Source organism: Labrus mixtus, chromosome 19, assembly GCF_963584025.1.
Source record: "Labrus mixtus chromosome 19, fLabMix1.1, whole genome shotgun sequence".
In the NCBI taxonomy this organism is placed as follows: domain Eukaryota; kingdom Metazoa; phylum Chordata; class Actinopteri; order Labriformes; family Labridae; genus Labrus; species Labrus mixtus.
The window spans coordinates 22454286-22473847 of NC_083630.1; the positions used below are offsets into that span (position 1 = coordinate 22454286).

At 43.7% G+C, this 19562-nt stretch overlaps 1 protein-coding gene across 1 annotated transcript in view; it reads left to right on the plus strand.

Annotated features, from left to right (window-relative positions):
- The first annotated feature begins 5384 nt into the window (after positions 1-5384).
- LOC132994501 (cadherin-6-like) overlaps positions 5385-19562 on the plus strand; it is a 71023-nt gene continuing 56845 nt past the window's right edge. The window contains exon 1 of the mRNA XM_061064877.1: positions 5385-5610. The gene's annotated coding sequence lies outside the window, so the exon portion shown is untranslated. The remainder of the gene's footprint in view (positions 5611-19562) is intronic.

Sequence of the window (19562 nt, forward strand, 5' to 3'; positions counted from 1 at the left end):
AAGTGGATGCTTGGAGCGCTTCCAGGGATTAAACTCATGAATCTAGCAGCAGCCAGTGGTCATCATGACACAAACACTGCATGGGTGGTAACGCATGCACAGCGTGGGGTCTTTGGCTTAGCAAAAAAAAATAAAAAAAAATGGAGGAATAAAAATTGAAACCATAAAACCATCAACGCCCGCAGACTCTCCTTCCATCTCCGTGCTGCACATTTTTGTGCGTGCTACAATTTTATTAGATGTGGCATATGTTTTGTGGATCAAGTTTCGCTTAAGCTGCTCTTTGAAAATTATGAGACGCACATGATGAAACACAGAACGAGCTCTGTGTTTTAATGTGTTTCAGATCCTTTTTTCAACACATTACTGTGTCAAATACAATTTGATTCTTTATTACATTTATTTTACTTAAAAAAAAAAAAAAAAAAAAACATTTTAAGGCCAAAAATATTTTTTATGAGTGTATAATCATGTTTTAATGCTTATGATGTTTTACATAAGGGTAGAGCAGATAACTAAAAAAAATCATATTTTACTTTTATCTCATGATCACATCTTAATTATCCAATTATCTCAAGAAATCATACTTTATTTACTTGTGATAATTATTCCATTATCCTGTCATCAGTAGGTAACACTGATCACCCTTTATGACAACACAACTTCATTATTTAAGCGCTAATTACACCAGTGTTGTCATATTTTGCACCTTGACTACAATCAAAACCTGAAAGGACAACACCATTTAAAACCCTTACTCTGTTTTTGTCTCATTTTTTTGTGTTAAACAAACATACATTCAAAAATTGGTTCATTTGATTGTCATAACAAACGATGTTTAGCTTTTAAACCAACTTACTTTTGTTAATATTCCATTCAATTCCACCAACATGTGCAATAAGTATCCTAAATGAATACGATTTTCTACCTTAATGCTTCTTTTATGTGATTTTTTAAAACTTTTAAACCAAAGCCCTGAAAACATGTCGCTTGTGTTTTTGACGAGTGCTACAGCCTGCTACACTGTGGTTTCTGTTTCACATGTTTACGTCTGAAATGTCCCGTTCACCTCTTTGAGATACGCTTGATACTCACAGTCATCATCATCATCATCATCATCATCATCATCATCATCATCAACCTTTATTTAAGTTCTCGGAGAGATCATTTGAGGGCGACGCTCATTTAGAATGCTGCCGAGAAAACATACATAAATGATAAACAACGAGAAACGAGATAAAGCTACTACAGAAAATAAAATCAAGAGCAATAAAATATATACACTAAAATAATTTAAAAGCTTGAAATTACCACAGTGATAAGTCAGTAATTAAAATCAAATAAAACAGTTACAGTCAGGTATTGAGCGGTTAAAAATAATATTTCTAAAAGTGTTCATAAGGGATAAAAGTGCTCAAGTTCAGGTCCTGTTGTAAAATGTTCCAGCAGTTTGCAGCACTAACACTAAAAGCAGTTTTCCCCAGGTCAGTCCTGGCATGAGGAACCTGGAGAACCAGCCTCTCTCTCTCTCTCGAGCGGGTTAAAAATTGTAACAGTAACTGTAGGTACAGGAGCATATTACATGTATATCACGTATTAAATAAAAAATAACAGATTACAGTGTGTAATCTGATCAAGGCAGGGCCCGGGATAAAGCATTTACGCTGCATTAGTTTGATTACTGTAAACCCCCCTTCAGTTTACAGGCTTGGTCAGTAATCAGATTTCCCTCTAACCTTCTCCTGCAGAAAGACTCTGACATCATTAGCAGTTATTGACATCAATGGGCCATGTAGATTATGATTCCACTTCTGAAGGTTTCGCTTTCAAATCACAGCCATAGCAAACGCCCCCAGAGCGACTAAAAGAACGTTTAGTCGGCTACAGCTACAAGTATGCGGTGTCGGTCTATACTGGGTCACCACAGCGAGCCAAATGCCAAAAATAAACCTGCATATGTTGTACTTTTATTTATGGCAGTAAGCGTTGGCATCATCGTTTTTACACCCAGGGGCGTGTCCAGACTTTTTCCACTGGGGTGGCCCTGACTTCTTAAGGGGTGGCCTGAAGTTTGTTTGCATAAGCATACAAATGAATGGTATTATAATATATAAAGGTTAAAAAGTTACACTATATAGTAGAAACATAAAGGGTTTGTTTTCTTTGCTTAATTTTTGACAGTGAAAAAGTGTAAGTGTAAATGTAGTGTATGTGGAAAGTCACAATTTAAAGTACTCAAAAATTGAAAGTGACTATCCTAATGTCAAAAATAAATTTATTAGTTGATTGTAGATCAGAAACATTGTATATATATTCTTTTTTTGTTGTTTTTTGTGCTTGTGTTTGTTGCAACTTTTAATGAACTCATTCCTATCCTGTGTACTCGTTTACTGAAATCCATGTGAAGAGTATTTTTTACAGTATTACAATTTAAATTCAAAAAGATGAAAAAAATACAGACAATATGAGAAGAAGAAGAAAAAACACTAGCAGCATGTTGCACCACAGCTATTACATCTGATATTAACTTAAGTCCAGCCTCTAACAAGGCAAAAATAGCGATCATTATTATAATTTTGGTTCTGGAAGTTGAGAATATAATCTATTTTCTGGTGAACGAAATTTGATTATTAGCGATGAGGTCATAAGCATCCAAGGTAGACTGACCACGAGCTACCTGAGTGTGATACGATGGAATATTCTCCTGTAGAAGATACAATATCTTATTATAGCAACCTCGTTTAAGAAAAATATGGTCTATTCGCGATCTTATAGAAAAGAACGAGACTACCCACGATCATAGCGTGTCAAAGCGGCGTCTCTGATTGGTCAAGTTCTGGGTACTTTAGTTGGAAACTTTACTAAATGCAGTAATATTATCTTACTAGCACTATCGTCCTATTCTAGTTGTCCAACAACGATGAAATATTTCTACAGAAAGAGGAGACAAAACCCAAGCATAAAAAGCAGGAAAAGAAATCTGTACGTTATGAAATACTGTATCAGATACATACAAGAAGTAAACTGTACAGCAGCCTTTCCCAAACTTAAAACTGCAGCGCCCCACTTTGAAATACAAAATGATTCCGGGGCCCGTTATAAAATATAAGTTTTGACTACAGCTATCACTTTCAGTTTGGGGTAAATTATTGGACATGACAAAATGATATTATGGCAAGATAGACAGGAAAGTTTACTGAACATTATGTCCATGAATAGTCCTGACACGTCTTACTAATCACTCAAAGGATTGACTCATGGTGAATCATCATTATTGTGATATTTATTTTATTTTTATACTTTGTTGAGGGCTTTTCGCTGGGCCCACCTGCAGTACCAACACGGCCCACCAGGGGGGCGCGGCCCACACTTTCGGAAGCACTGCTATACAGAAAGCAATACCAATCAAAATCTCAAAGTCACCAAAAAAAGAAGCATCTGGGGATTTACATAATCCCTCAGATGTGAGCAAAATCCACTTCTGCATTAAGTGATTTAGAGAATTATGTTTTCATTATGTTACAATGAAAACAAACAAAAAACAACAACAGATAGCTAGCAGCTGCTTTCCAGGTGAAGCTAATTTTAGCCCAAGTTTCACAAAGCAGAAGTAGCTTACTTTAAAGGCTTTATATGTGATTTTTTGATCCAGCAGATGTCGCCCTTGAGCACCAGCATGAAACCAAAACAACTCGCGCTGCATTGTTGTGTTAGCATGCTAATGCTAGCGATCTTTATTATGCTCGTATCTTCACACTGCATGTAAATTTACCTGAAATGAGCGTGATCTAGAAACACAGTTAAGCAGTGAGTACAGTATGTTATTCTTCTTTTCTCTAGTCCCTCAATTAAACAACTTTTATACACGAGGGGAGGAGTCAGCCGGCCGTCCGGGCGATGTAAACAAAGTGAAGATAGGACTCTGAAAACTCTGAAAACATCACAGACAGTGGGACTCGGGTGTTACACCCATTGTAGACAGTCATGACTCACAGAGTTATTTTCAGAGGAGATACTTGATTTCTACATTTAAGAGTGAAAACATAAAGCCTTTAAAGCCTCTGTATACCCTCACAGGTGGTAGTGATTGAGGATCATTAGACCTGTGGGTGTGAAGTGTGTTTGACTGACAGATCCACTGCCCTGTTAATTTGGTAAAAAAAAAAAAAAAACCGTCTGGGAAGGAGGACTTGTTGACCTGTTATCATAATTATTGGTGCTTAGAATTTATTACATCGTAAAATTCTCACCGTAGCTGCACCTATTTACAACCTGACCTGGTTTAATCAGCCAGAATAATTAAAAACACCTGTGTGTGCGCACAGAGGCTTCATGCAAACAACGCTCACTTAAAGTGTTAGTGCAGCTTGGTCGCAGCCTCCTTTCCTGCACTTTCCTCATTTTTTTCTCCATCTTGACCATCACATTTCGAACCAAGTCAGCATCCTAAACGCCGGATTTAGCCGTCTATTTGGATGCAAACTTCTAAATCCACTCTCTTAAATCCTTTGTTTTCAACATAAAAAAAAGATTAAGTGGTAGGCTACATATTAAGCTGATTAATGCTAACTTTTTTTTTAAATTTCCCAAACATTTGTAACATATTGCTGCTGCTTGGCTACAGACTGTTCTACAAAGTTATGTTTCATTTTGGTTTAAAGGTAAAAAAGTCAAATGTCATTACAGCTCAAGTCATGGAAATGTCATCACTTCAATGACATTTATTATTTCTAATTTCAAATGTACCAATATAGAGCAGATCAATGTCCCCGCAGTTTTGACATTAAGGAAGCAGCTTCTTATTAAAAGTACAGTAAATAGTTTCATTTTCTGCAGAAGTTTGAAGCTCAAAAGACAATACATGAAAATGTAAGATCACAACAACACAAGAACATTACAATTATGATCATTAGACATTAAACAGCATGATGTACTTTGTTCTGTCGTGCATACAAAGCAGCACAGATTTAATAACAAGAATTTTTAATCATACATGATCTGAGGTTTTCTAAGAAGCAGGGAGTCTAACTGGAGGCTTTTTACCAAAATAGCCCTTCATTGATTGACTCAAACCCACACTCAACCTCTGACTCTGCAACTATTAATCAGGGATTATGCAAATATAAAGAAAGCGCTGCACAGGAACCGCTTGGCTCTTTTTTTTTTTTTTTATTAAACTTGAACATCGCTTGTCAGATGAAAACGCACCACCCTCAACCGGAGCTCTAATCTCCATTTATTCCATCTGCCTTTTGTTTTTATCGCTCGCTCGTTTTTTTTTTTCTCCACTCCTTTTTTTATTCTCCTCCTTTTTTTTTTTTTTTGTTTTTTTTTGCCCCGTGTTCTGCCGGGGACTTGTGAATGGCAGCCAATGGGAGGGTTGAGTCCCCCCTCACAGCCTCTCTCAGCCTCCCTGACATCCACACACACACAGCGAGAAGTGATGCAGCGCGACTGAGACGCGCAGTTGAGGTGGAACAACGGGCAACAAAAAAAAAGCTGCAGCGATCTGGATACACTCTGCACCCAAACGCTGCCGCCTTCACAACCTCGAGAAGCGGCGGGGGGGAAAAAAACCTGCCCTTCCTTAGAATAAAACTTCATTATCAGGTGAGCGGAGTCTTTTCTTACAACTTACTGTGGAAATGTGTTCTTATTTGTGCCTCATCTCGCGGCTCAAGCAGAGAGAGAGAGCAGTCACTTCTTCTTCTTCTGCAGAGCCGTTTCAGAAATGTCCGAGCCGAGGTTATTCTGGGTGGCTCACACACACTGATGCTAAATAGTTGCGTGGCTTATATAAGAGCTTCATCTCTTGCGTAGAATCGAATGGAATCGAGTAATTATCGGATTTGCTTCGGGGTTTTTTGCATGGGGAATGATGAGTTGGTATCGGAAGTTATTCACATTCAACTCACAGCTAAGGGTCAAATCCTCAGTCAAACTTGGATATTTTTCCTAAATGTGTCCGTGCGTAATTATCATCTTATTGTCGGTGCAGAAACTAAACGTGCCCCCCTTGTTTGGTACAAGAGGTCCTGCGCGGCGCAGTGCGTTCGCCCTGACGCGCTCCAAGTGATGCATTCATGCACATTCATGGCCTCTAAATGCACATTTTCTGTATAGCTACTTTTTGTCATGAATGTAACTTCCAGCCCTCTCTAAAGCTTCCCCCTGAATCCATGTGGCGAAGCTGCTTTTCTTCTTCTTTCCTCCTCTCCTCTCCTCTCCTCTCTCTCTCTCTCTCTCTCTCTCTCTCTCCACCGATGATCTCGCTGCAGCCAGTGGCAAATCCACGGGATGCGAATCGATGCAGGTGGGACAGCGTGCTCTGATAAAAGGCGGATGACTGTCTATCTGTGGCTGCCTGCAGTCACTCTGTGATGCCCTGCTGCCCATTTTTTTTTTTTTTTGTACAGAGTCATGCTTTAAGTCCCCTTATTTTTGTTGGGAAAACACTTCTGGAGTTCTCTAACACAACGTGTCCTACAAGATGATGATCAGTGATGTGGCTGTGAATATTTAATGCACGTGCTGAATAATGCAGGCAAAAGGGTTATAAAAGAATTAACTCAGCTTCTTTGCTCAAAGTTGCAGGTATTGACAGAAAAAGAAAGAGGGAGGGGGGGAGAGGTGTAGTGTTGAATTTGAGTGCTGGGGAAAAGTTTTTACTGTCCTTCCTGTTGCCTGCAGATTGCTCCATGTTTGTTTCTACGCTGGCTCAATGTAAGCCTGAGGTAATGTGCCTGAAGCAGGCCAAGAAAGTTGTTTGGGGGGGAGTTATCAAACTACCCGGGGGGGTGTGGGGGGACTTTTCCTTCTGCAATAATGACTCCTCTGCACACATACTTTTTTAGATTACAAACAAAGTGCTCATCAAGAAGAGATGATTCAGACGCTGGAAGAGAAAGCTTGCCTTGTGTGTAACAAGTTGTTTTTTTGTCATCAGTTTAAAAAAAAAAAAAGGTTCAGAGAGGAGCAGGTTGGTTGGAGATTGTGTGTGTGAAGCAGGACAGGTTTTGTGGTCCAGGGTTTCTCACTCGCTGGGTTTTGAAGTTCAGAGATGAAAGGGACAGAGCAGAATCTGTGGCTGATCAAAGTCGAAACAGGAAACACGGCAGGTGCTGAATATTTAAAGGAGATCCTGTGGCTCTGCATGTATGTGTGTGTGTGTTAGTGTGTGTGTGTGGGGGGGGTGAACATACAGTAAATGTGGATGTATCTGTGTTTATGGTTTGTATAAAGATGTTCAAAGTTGTAACGCAGAGCTGATTTGACAGCCAGGGGAATAGACACATCAGAGCCATGTGCATGTTTGGAATCAGAGCTCTCATCGCCACAGACAGCCCCCCTCACATTGCATCTTTTTCTTTTCTCCTCAAATATTCTCTCCATGTGCGGGGGTCATGTGCAGGAGCTTTGGGTGACAGTCCAGCCTCAAATTCCCCGTCCCCCGTCCCCCGTCCCACCCCCCTGTGGGTCTGCGTGACGTCACAGGATGGTGGGTTTTTTTCACCCGGCAGCCAGACGTCGCTGATGACCGGTGACCCGAGTTGATTACATTATTTGTGCTCCAGATGGGCAGCATCATTTTTTTTTTTTTGATGTGTCCTGCTCATAATATCGAACGTTTTTTTTCTATTCCCCCTCGTCGCCGGCATCTGGAGCTAATAAAATCACATCCACAGTGGCTGCTGCTGCTGCTGCTGCTACTGCTGCTGCTACTGCTGCTGCTGCTGGAGCACACTCCAAACCCCCTGTGGGAATGTCCGCGGCCTGCTTCCCTCCTCCCGATACTTGTGGACATTTGTTGAGCTTACATGCACACAGCAAGTGGCTCTAATGTGTGTGTGTGTGTGTGTGTGTGTGTGTGTGTGTGTGTGTGTGTGCTGGGAATGCTTGTCAGTGGCAGACTCAGAGAGAGCACCCCTGGGCTTTGTAGTTCACTAGATGCACCTTGATTGTTTGAGTGCATTAGTCAAGGTCTGCATGATGTGATAATAAATCATGACGTTGTATCTGTCGCGAGTGCTACACCGGGATTCCTGCAAAAGATCGTCCCTGTGTTAAATACTTATCTGGAGATGCTGCTTGTTTCTTCTCCAGCCAATTACTGGCCTTCTCTCTTTCTTTAATTTCTTCTTCTTCTTTCCTTCTCCACCCCTGCTGCTGCACAGGCCAGACTTGATTAGCCACTTTATGAAGAATGGCACATATACCGTGACTCTTCTCTTTTATGTCTCGGAGCTTTCTCGTGACCATTAGTGCAAATTTCCTGCAGGCACAATGGAAAGTTAATAACTACCGCCCCCCCCTACCCCCCCCTCACTAATGAGACAGATTCCCTTCAGAGATGCCTATTTATGGAGCAGTCACAACAGTAATTGCAAAGAAGACAAAAATTAAGGAAACATGATTTCTCACCCACAAACACACACACAGTGGAAGGAGAAACATGTGACGTCTGATTGTAGATGCTGTGTCACCTTCTCACCATAGGTCAACCCCTCGTCCCAGATTGCACCAGGCTAAGACTTATGATGAAGGAATATGTAGATGTGACACATTTAAGAGGTATGGCAATGCTTTTTTTCCCAAACAAGTTCCCATTGAACAGTCAAACGGGGGAATGTAAACTCCACCAAACCCTTGTTTAACGAAAAAATAGATGCAATTAATGCTAATTAGTAAGTGAATGATGAGAAAAGATCAAAAGAAGACGTCAAGGAAGGTAATGACAGTGATGATATACTATAGATACTTTAAAAACAGAAACAAATAACCAGAAACTATAGCTTTACTCACCTGTACATGTCGCTTTGGCCGTTCATAAAATGACAGTGTTTGGAGAAATATCTAAAAAGGAAACAAAAACACTGAAAATGAAATCCTTAATTGTCATTTTTGTCCTCACTTTCTCTCAAACAGAGACTTTTTAGACTTGGATTCTGGCGATAAATCCAGAAAAAAAAAGGTGTGTTTACTTAGCTTCCTGTGAAGTTAAATCCCACGGATCAGATAATTTACACCTCTCTTAATAACATGTAATTATCTCCTCCCCCCACTGTTTGGTGCAACAATTACACAGAAAATCGACTTACTTTCAAAAAGTGTTGGGATGGAGATGAAGTTGTGTTTTCTGTGTGCTGGATGAAGCTGAGAGTGCAGAGTGCACGTCGATAAGAGAAGAAGAGTCCAGCTTCATACAGTATGACACACTGGGACGGATGTGACTATGAAATCACTTAGATTCATGTCTTTGGGGTGGGAGACGGAGTAAATTGCTGCCAATGTTGAATAATGTAGTCTGCCAACAGCTTTTCTCTCTCTCTCTCTCTCTCTCTCTCTTCCCCCTCAAACTGTGGCTTGGCTCCACAGCTTTTTCTAATTATGAAGTGTCTGAGAGATAGCTTCACAACTCCCGATACTGACTGTGCTGCTGCTGCTGCTGGTGGACGAAATAGCAATCTAACTGAATTACCAACAAAGCCTGACAGACTTGTGGAGTTTAGTGAACATATTTGCGGCAAAAAAAAAAAAGTAGCATCCCCACCTACCTATTCAGGCAGGAATATGTAGACACGCACACACACACACACACACACACACAGCTGTAAGCAAACACATACTTTGAAGAAGGCACAAATGCGAGCAAACAAACATAGTACAAAGAGGGAAGGTGTACAGTTCTCCGCACGCTTCTCAGCACAATTTAACAAGATATATTAGTCACCCAGGAGGCGGCAGAGAGCCAGGCGTGCACACAGTACGGCAGACTGCAGTCTGACAGTGAGAGATAGTGATTTACAACAAAGCCCTGTAGACCATGGCACAATTTTAAGAGATGCCGAAATGACACTGGTAAAGCAGGGGCCATGAAAGTGTATCCACCAGCCACGTCTCGTTCCTTTACACTGTTTGCCCTGGATAGAGGAGGCTGGGGGGGGGGAGGGGGTGGGGGGGAGGAAAGGGGGCAGGTGACAAATCCAAGCATTGTAGCTACAAACTGGATGCCTGGGAGTAGAATTTAGTTTGGGTGTCGTCTAAAATATGAGCGAAAAAAAAAAGAAAAGAAAATAGTAGGAAGAAGCCTTCAAGGACGCTGAACATTCATTCTTTCTTAAATTTTGAGGTGAAATCGATTTCTTGACCCCTTGCGAGTGTAGCGTTAAGGTTTGGATTGGATTTGGAATTAAACCTCTATATCCAATATGTGGAGAGGGGGAAAAAAACAATAATCATCTAATAGTGGGAATCACAGATCCAGATCACTATCAGAATCTAATCAAGTCCCGTTTGGCTGGAGGCCGATCTCTCGCCATCAAATTTCATGGAAATTTTCTTCCGTGACACCCTGCTGATTTACAGATGAACTAACAGGATCGACTAAGAAGCTTCCTTAGCAAAGGTAGATGTAACCCCATCGAGTTGAAATGTAGAATGAGTTTGACCCTTTGGAGAAGGACCTCCTGTGGGCGTCCGTGGGAGGGGGGGGTGTCTGTTTCTACATGATCCTGTTTAAATACATCTATAATTAAAACTATAATAGCCAAAGACCTTATTCTGTTGGGAGAGCTAAAGACCTCGTCTTTTCTGTCGTCACTTTGTCCGTCCCTTTAGTGATGTCATTACTTTGCATGCAGAGTTAGATTAATGAAAGCCTGTGGGGGGGGGGGGGGGGGGGGGGGGGGTAATGATATGATATTGAGAGACTGCGCTTGCGTAATCCTCTTCTAAAGATCTTAAAAACCATATAATCTTCTGCATAACATGCCACACCTATATGACCTTCAGGTGGTAAAGATTTGGGGATATGAATCATTTGGAGATCCTCAAAGAAATGACACCAAAAACGAGCAAAAACAATAGTATCTCTATTAGAGATTTAAGTACCTTAGAAATCTGCTCCATGAAAAAACACTTCTGCAGTGTTAAGACGTTGTGTTTGACTTTTGATTTTTTCCCAGATTACCAATTTTGGTGTTTATTTTCAAAAAGCAAACACAAGCCTGATATTTGAATTTTCAGATTTTATCTTAATTTCAATACTTTTGTCAAGTGTTCAAGTTGATGTTTCTATTAGGTTGTTTAAATTCTGGGGTAATAATTTGAAGATACTCCAAGAAATGACGATAAGCCAAACTACAACTCCGAGCACTTGTTATCTTGTGTCTTTTGCAAAAAAAAAGTTAACGGTTAATTAATTCAAAAAAGCTCTTGGTGTCAAAACTAAATCTTAAGAGCATATTGTTTCAGAGTTGTTGGAGAGGGAGCATCGAGACCTTCAGGTGTGTGTAGAAGAACGTGAAGAATTGTGCAAAATACTGACTAATTGTGACTGTAAAGATGTGTGTTCAACTCCAAGTCTGAATAAATCAGTAATTTAATGATTCAGATTTTTTTTCCAATCTGGTCATCTGCTCCTCTGCTACAGAAAATTGTATTACACGAAGGGGGGGGGGGGGGACCTTCTGGAAACCTGGTAACCAGTGCAGAAGGACGGAGAGTAGTGTGAGTGAATGCAGCAGACAGATCATGTCCGCAGGTCTCTGCCTTTCCCCCCCTCTAGTTGGATTCCTGTCCGTGCAAAGCCCAGAGGCTTAACTCCAGCTGCAGTAAGTGGACTGAGAAACGCTAAACACTGTCTCGGGGAAGGCTGCTGAACATGACAGCCAGTTAATAAGTGTATGGAAGACGAGCAAAGTGCATGAAGGAGTGAAGAAGAAGGGGGGGGGGGGGTCATTGACGTCTGTCTGACTTTTTGAGACTTATGTGAAAGCAAAGAGAAGAAGATGGTGATGACTGGTCATGACAGGAGGTTGTGGGGGTGGGGGGGGGGGGGGGGGGGGGGGGGGCGGGGGGCGGATCATATTGACTGTAGGATGACGAGAGGGTAATAGGAGATCAGCGAAGTCCACAGCCACAGGACAAGGAGCATTAGCGCCTGACTGGAGTACAATAAAGACGGAGAAGGCGGTCGGGGGCGGCGGATAAAAGAAGGGCGACTTCCAACGAGGTTGATCTGAGGAAGAGCGAGGTATGGGCGGCGGAGGAAGGGCGATAATGATGCTTACTTTACTCCTCGCTAAGGCAGCCGCCGCCGCCGCCGCCGCCGCCATGAGAGCTGTCAGGCTTCAGGCAGACGCTGGCTGGGATGCCACTTGCTATGTTAACCCCCCAGACGCCACTGACAGTATGTGATAGATTGCATGTGTGTGTGTGTGTGTGTGTGTGTGTGTGTGTGTATGTGTGTTTGTTTGTTTGTGAGGATGTTTTCCGGGGCCCTCTTGTGCGTTCATGTGCATATTGAGGTTGTGCGACTCTGAGTGTGTCAATTTTTTCTCTTGGCAGCGCTGAAAGCAGAGTGATGTGATTTCCCCCCCCCCCCTCCCCCCACCTCCTCTAACAGCCTCCAGGAGTAATGATCCAGGTTATTGCAGATGACGTGTAACACCTCAACCCGGCGGGCAAACCTGTGTCCTTATAGGTTAGGCTTCCGGGGGAGGGGGGGGGGGGGGGGGCGGGTTGTTGTCTTGGTGGCAGAACCGTGCCGTCTCCCAAAACCTGTCACCTTCAGATGGGCCCCTCCTCCTGAGGATAATGGTCTCCTGTCTCTGTTGTGAATGATATCTGGACTCCATTGTGCGCCCCGTTTTCCTCCACATGCGCCATTGTGTCTCGCAGAATGCCTTTGTGAGTTTTCTCTTTTCATTTTTGTTTCCGCAGAGGGCACAATGCGCAGGCCGAAACACACAACAGCAAAAAGGTTCCTATTTACTGTCAATCCCCAGAGTGAGAAAAAAAAAAGAGACAGGTTTCTGGCCGTTGTTCTGCTTCCTCTCAAAAACATTAGGAATGGTTCATTGTGGAGCGAGAGGAATAGAACACAGCGACCTCCCCGCACAAACTACCTGCGGAATCAAAGCGTGCAAACCCGTTCTGGGACCCCCCTATACTCCTCAGGGAAAGGACACAATACCAGATTTCTCGAGCAACATGGGACCCAGTAATAACAGCACACTACTGTAACAAGATGAATACAACCCAGGGGCGTCTCTTAGGCAGCGGGGGGAAAACGGGAAACCTGTCCCCTTTGAGGAAAAGGTCATTCTTTGAGCACCTCCAACAGCTGCACGCCGTGCTTTGACATGAATAACTGACAAATAGATGTGTACGGGTCTCTCAGGCCTCCAATTACTGTTTGACGCTGCTGTCCATCACAACACAAACGGTGCAGGACCTTTCCAGAGGACGTTCAAGTTGCCTGAGTGGGCAAGGCAAGAGGCCCTCAGCCTCCAGTCCAACCCCCTGTGTCAGAGAGCGCTTCAACCACCCTCATATAACTGAGTTTGATCTAATGAAGGTACATAAGCCAAACTTGGGTTATTGTTTGCCCGAGGACAAACGCAAGAGAGTTGTTGTTGGCAAAGACGCCGGAGGGATTTCTTTGAAATGGAAAAAAAAAAACGCATTAAACATTCCATTTGTATTAATTATATCGCGCTCCTTATTAACTTTGGCACGGCTCGGCGGTAGACGCAGTGCTGCCGCGGTGGTGGTATTGGGCTTCAAGCGGCACTCAGAGCAATAATATTAGAGGCAACCATCCATGCCTGAGGGCGCTCTGGAAACTGCCTGTGATGTCACCGGATGAATGAGTGGAGCTTTATTCTGAAGCATTGTGTCTAGACCTTTTTTTGGTCCTGCGAGACATCAGTCACTCAAGTTACTCACCACTAGAATTCAATTAATCATAGCCTTAATTCAATCCGGTGGTCGGGGCTCTCCCAGCTGTAAGCCTCTAAGTGGGTTTTAAGAGAGCCGGCGTAAGGTCCTCCAGTGCGCAAGCTGAAGGGGGGGGCTGACTTTTCTAGCGGGGATTTAGTGACACTCCAGGGGTCAAGGGTTGGACACACAGAAGGCAGGTGGAGTGCTTACTTTGGGGGGGGGGTTGGTGTTAACACACACTTGTGCATTTGAGCAAAAAAGTGCACCTGTACATGGATCAGCCTTCACTGGGGAAGTAGGAGGATGTATGTGTATGCGTGGACACACACACACACAGACAGAATGCAATGTCAGAACTCGACCTACAGTGGCAAGACGCCTGAGAAAGGCGGCGCGGATCTCCTCAGTCTCATAAATAATGGACGTCGGTGAAGCATCTGTCAACTTTTTCTGTCAACCCTGTTCCAGATGGGAGTCAGACAGGCCAGGCCCGGAGCAGCGTGTTACATACACATCAACAAACCACCATCCAGTGTGTGGCTCGTTCACCCCGCGCACCCTGTTTACATCAGCGCTCTGACACCCACCTCACCTACACGCTTCAACCTATGTGCTGATTTATATTAGGTCCTGCACCCGGCTTTCCTCGACCGTTCCGTCTTGGCGCACAAACACACACACACACACATACACACAGATCCAATCATAGCAAGAAAAGAGTGCCAGCATGCCCCTAGAACTCCCCTTGGTTCAATAAATACAAGTTAAAAACGTTCTCTATCTAAATACACATATTCCCTCAAGAGCTCCTGCATCGGGAGCAGCTCCTCACTTGGTGGTGTAGGGAGGTCGTAACACCTCCAGTGCCCTGCAAGTTTGTTGACTTAGGCATGGCGCTTCAGATTAAACACTCTCTGTGAGTTCCTTCCCAACAAAGCCACAGAGCTGCAACAAGTCAGACTTGCCCGACATCTGGTTCAGAGAGATGTGGGATGTGTCGTCCACAGCGGAGATGTTGTGGAGTAACAGGAAAACACATTCTGGGTTAGTTTTTTTAAAAAGTAGAGATTTATCAGAACTTTATCAGAACATGTATTATGCTGACAAGCTTTACAGTTTAGTTTTTCTTTTAGTTTAAAGATTTTTCACACTTAAATGTAGAAATCAAGTATATCCTCTGAAAATGACTCTGTGAGTCATGACTGTCTACAATGGGTGTAACACCCGAGTCCCACTGTCTGTGATGTTTTCAGAGTTTTCAGAGTCCTATCTTTACTTTGTTTACATCGCCGGGACGGCCGGCTGACTCCTCCCCTCGTGTATAAAAGTTGTTTAATTGAGGGACTAGAGAAAAGAAGAATAACATACTGTACTCACTGCTTAACTGTGTTTCTAGATCACGCTCATTTCAGGTAAATTTACATTCAGTGTGAAGATACGAGCAGAATAAAGATCGCTAGCATTAGCATGCCAACACAACAATGCACCGCGAGTTGTTTTGGTTTCATGCTGGTGCTCAAGGGCGACATCTGCTGGATCAAAAAATCACATATAAAGCCTTTAAGAGTTTATTTGAATCAGGGACAGTGTACAAAAAAAACCCACCAAACAGAACGACTGCTTTTAATCTAATTAGATGTTACATACAAAGTACAGAAAAGCGATGATTTGTGTTTCCATCTTTTTTGCAAGCTGTGCCAAAAAATGTGCCAAAAATAAGAGTGTAAAAAAAAAACCATCAAGGTGAAACAGAGAAGAGAGAAGAAACAACCACAGAGAATATATGGCCTATCTAGTGAAAAGTGCACCGTGATGGACAAGGAGAACTTGTAGTGACATGGATGAGAATGAACAAGCAGACTCCCCCAGCTCACTGATTGGAACATGGGACAAAGTTGGTGTTATTGTCAGTTTATTGTTGTCATATGTTCTTTAAAGTTTGAATCCTAGAAAGGCTTGAAAGATTTCTCCCAAATATGATATTTGATTTGGTTAGTTTGGCGCAGAAACATCCTTGAGAGGGCTGCTTTCACCCCCAAAGTAAAGACATTTATTCATTACTACCTCTTTCACAAGAGCCTGTTTGTACACATGTATCTGTACTCCTACTTGAGTAAATGATATTTGTGTTTTTGTCACCTCTGGTCCTATAGTTAAGAGTTTCAAGGGAAAAGGAAAGGGTGCAAGCAAACAAGCGATTTCAGAGGTTTCAGCGCTGAATGCAGACTCGTGCGTTGCATCCCTCTCTCTCCTCCCCGGCAGCTGGGGTGGAAGGATGAGTGGGCCGCTTGCTGCCGGGTGGCGGTTACTGTACGTTTGCTTTATGGACTAAAGCAGCGTCTTCCCGGCCTTGTCGTAATAGAGGATTCAGCTCATAAAGCAGCATCATGATTTGCAATAAGCAGAGTTAGGGGAGAGTAATGAAGGTGTAAATCAACTGAGCCATTCTTTTTTTCTTCTTCTTCTTCTTTTAATCTGACATTGGCAGTCTCTCTTTCTGTGTCCGCTCCCTCCACCACCACCTCCTCCTCCTCCTTCTGCTTCTTATCCCCCTTTTCTCGCTCCCTTTTGCAGTAATGGAAAGCCTGGCACTCCGTAATAAAGCAGAGTGAGCAGCAGTATTAGTAAACAGTCTCGGCAATCATTCAGCCAAGTCCAGCTCCTTTATTTTGTCTGCGAGGTATTTCATAACCCCCCGTGTGCCGTTGGGGTTGTGGGCGTCGGGGCTAATGAATGAGGGTGGAATGAGGAGTATTTAATTCCAGTCTGGAATGGGGGGGGGCTGTATGTTGGGCCTCCTCATAAGAACGCCTTTGTTTTCATTTTTCACACAGAGGTTCCAAACAAAAAAGCTCCCCCTTTTTTTTTTTTTTTTTTTCTTTCAATGACAGCCTTGGGAACGCAGATGCAAATGTGCTGCATACAAGCTTTTTGCTCAGAGAAATATAGGACCACACAGCCATCATCAGCGGGGGCACCAGGGCTCGCCTCGCTCGCTGCCCCCTTTTTCCCTCGAACGAAGACGTCATCAGAATTCGAAATGGAGCAGTAAGTCGGATTGGAAGCGGTCATCAAAAGAGAGAGTCCAATAGTCCCCGAGTTAAAAAAAAAAAACGCCTGGCTGGGAATCATGTTAAAAAATTTCCATTCCTCGCTGCAAATCGATCGTATGGGTCCCTGCTCTCCAATATCCATGGTCACCTTTGCTATAAAGTAGGGTATTACTTCTTTTAATGCAGTGGGGGTTCCATTCTGTGACCGGCGAGGAGAGGAAGGAAAAAGAAATGTATCTGCTGACCTCAAACACAAAGAAAATGATGAAAGAAAGTGGCCTGAATTTTTATATATATCGTTTTTTTTTTCCGCAAGATTAGTTGCTCGAAGTCCGCCCATGACATTGGGTTGAATTATTTCCTCGTCCTGCCTGTTTAACTCCAGGTAGCCTCCGCAAGACACGTTAATGCAGTATTGATTGTTTATCTGTAATAACACCATGCTGTTGGCGCGTCGGTGACAGCAGGGGAGGGCGGCGGCGGCGGCGGCGGGGGGGGGGGGGGGAATAGAGAGGAGAGGGAGCCGCGGGTGGTAAGGTGGTGATAGATAACACAGTGTACCCTCTTTTTCGACTGGTGAATCTAGGGGGTAAAGCAGAACATATCCTATCTGGCAATAGCCCAGGTGTGAAATGGAAAATAGAAAACCGGGGTGCAAATGTGTCAGAGCAATGTGGCCGCCGCTCGATAAGGTTGTCTCCTGTCTCCGAATAATTCAATCTCCAATGCTCTGACCATTCTGGTAACTTCCCTCCCGGTGCCAATGCCGCCGCCATCCGCCCCACTCTCTGCCCCTGGGCCCCCATATGGCCGGCTACAGTGTCTCTTCATGACCTATGGCCGGGGCCCCTGTTGTTCAGCCAACACACCCCCCCCCCCAAGGAGCTTGGTAATTACAAATAAGCTGGAAGTCACACCAGCCACGAGGAAAAGGTGAGCGTGATTAAAGATGTGTGTACAGCAAAGTTCAAGGGGGGGTTCTCCGATTGGCGATGCCAGCAATATTGAAGCGTGTGTCTCCGGCAGCAGCAGCAGCAGCAGCAGCGCTCGGGACTCAAACGCTATATAGCGTGGATCAATCAGGCTTCTTTGTTCATTAGAGTTGTCCGCTCCCAGGAGTGGCAATAAAAAAAAAAAAAAAGCAGCCCCATCACGGGCTCGCTCATTTCAGTGATGAGGCTGCCGTCCCTCAGGGGATAACCGGCTGAGGTAAATAAACATGAGTCACAGTTAAGGTCAGAGGAGATCACGGCCGTCTGTTGTTCATCTCAAAGGACGCCCGGATCCCCTTTTGACGTGATCGGACTGAGAGCGGCGATGAAAGACCCTCATTTTTAGCTCAGCGTTCACAAATATCCCGTCTCCCACTTCTTGAGGAGCTCTGCGAACAAAATGCGTTTGTATTGCTAGAGGACGTACAAATGCAGATGCGATCGCAAATTGGGCTTTCTGAAGGCTTTTCATATAGCTCTTATTATTTTCTTTTTCATCCCAAAGCTGGGCTGACACCCTGGCAGAAGTCCTGCAAAGTGACAAACGGCTTTCTTAACACTCAAATGCCTCAGTGGTTTTTATTTGTGTGCAGTTAAGAGACTTTATTTTTCCAATTTAACAACAGTCAAAAGTCAAAAGCCTTCGCCTTTAAGCATGTGTGCAGTCACTATTAATAATGTAAAAACAGGTGCTCCTAACTGTCGCTGTCGTTACTTTATGGTGGGCTTCTAGGCAAGGTCGTTACTCTTAGTCGAGGGGGGGGGGGGACACACATTCTCTCGGCACAGCCTTTTATTAGGGGCCATATTTTGTAGGTGTGTGATGTCTTTGTTTTATCCCCCATGTAATATTTAGTGTTGTGTGACGATTGTGTTTGTAGCCGTCTCGCTGCTACAGTCGATATACGCCTGGATTGAAATGTGCTTCCTTCCACGCCTCTCCCTACTCGGTGTAATTGTCGCAACGGGGGAGGCAGGAGACAAACGTGGGAACACAACTCCCTCACTGATTTTCAATTCACTGTGCCAAGTTTGACCTTTATGCGGTCCCAATCAATGCACTCCGCTTCCAGAGACGCACCATTCGTTAAAAAAAAAAAAAAAGCAACGGCGGCGGTGTGATCTAATACCCCTGGCAGGGCGATATTATAAAATGGGGGGTAAATAACATTATTGATATAGATATAACAGCTTTTAATTACCAGATTTATTGTGAGTATTATTCCTGTATTGATGCTGCCTTGGCCTTTGGCTTCAGACTGCGCGGGGCTAAATGTACAGAAAATAGACGCCTTGCGCTCGACTGCACATGGCACACACAAACACTTGGGGAAACAAACAGTGATTTGCATGGAGACAGAGTCGCACATAACCACCAGTGTATTGCCATAAAGGCCACAGTGGGGGGAAGCAGGAAGCCGGCAGACCCATCCATTGAGCTCCCTCCCACCCACCCCCCCCCACCTCCCCTTTCTGCCATTGTCAGCTGTGTTAGACGGCAGTGACAAAACATGTGCTCTGGTGAACACACAGGAAAGCAAACAAACCGAGGATGTCTCATCTGCCATCGTGTCGCAGGCTGAATGCCATTAAGCCATTATTCCTTTGCTCTTAATGCACCGAGGATGTATCGAAGCCCATTTGTTCAGCCGTCTCGCAAAGGATGACCACATCTGCTCGCCACCAGGGCACTAGGCGTTATTAATCTTCGCGAGAGGACATTTAGCGGAATCAAACCTCCCATTTATTAGCCCCTAGCGCAGGATTGGAAAAAACTGGCGAGGGGAGATAA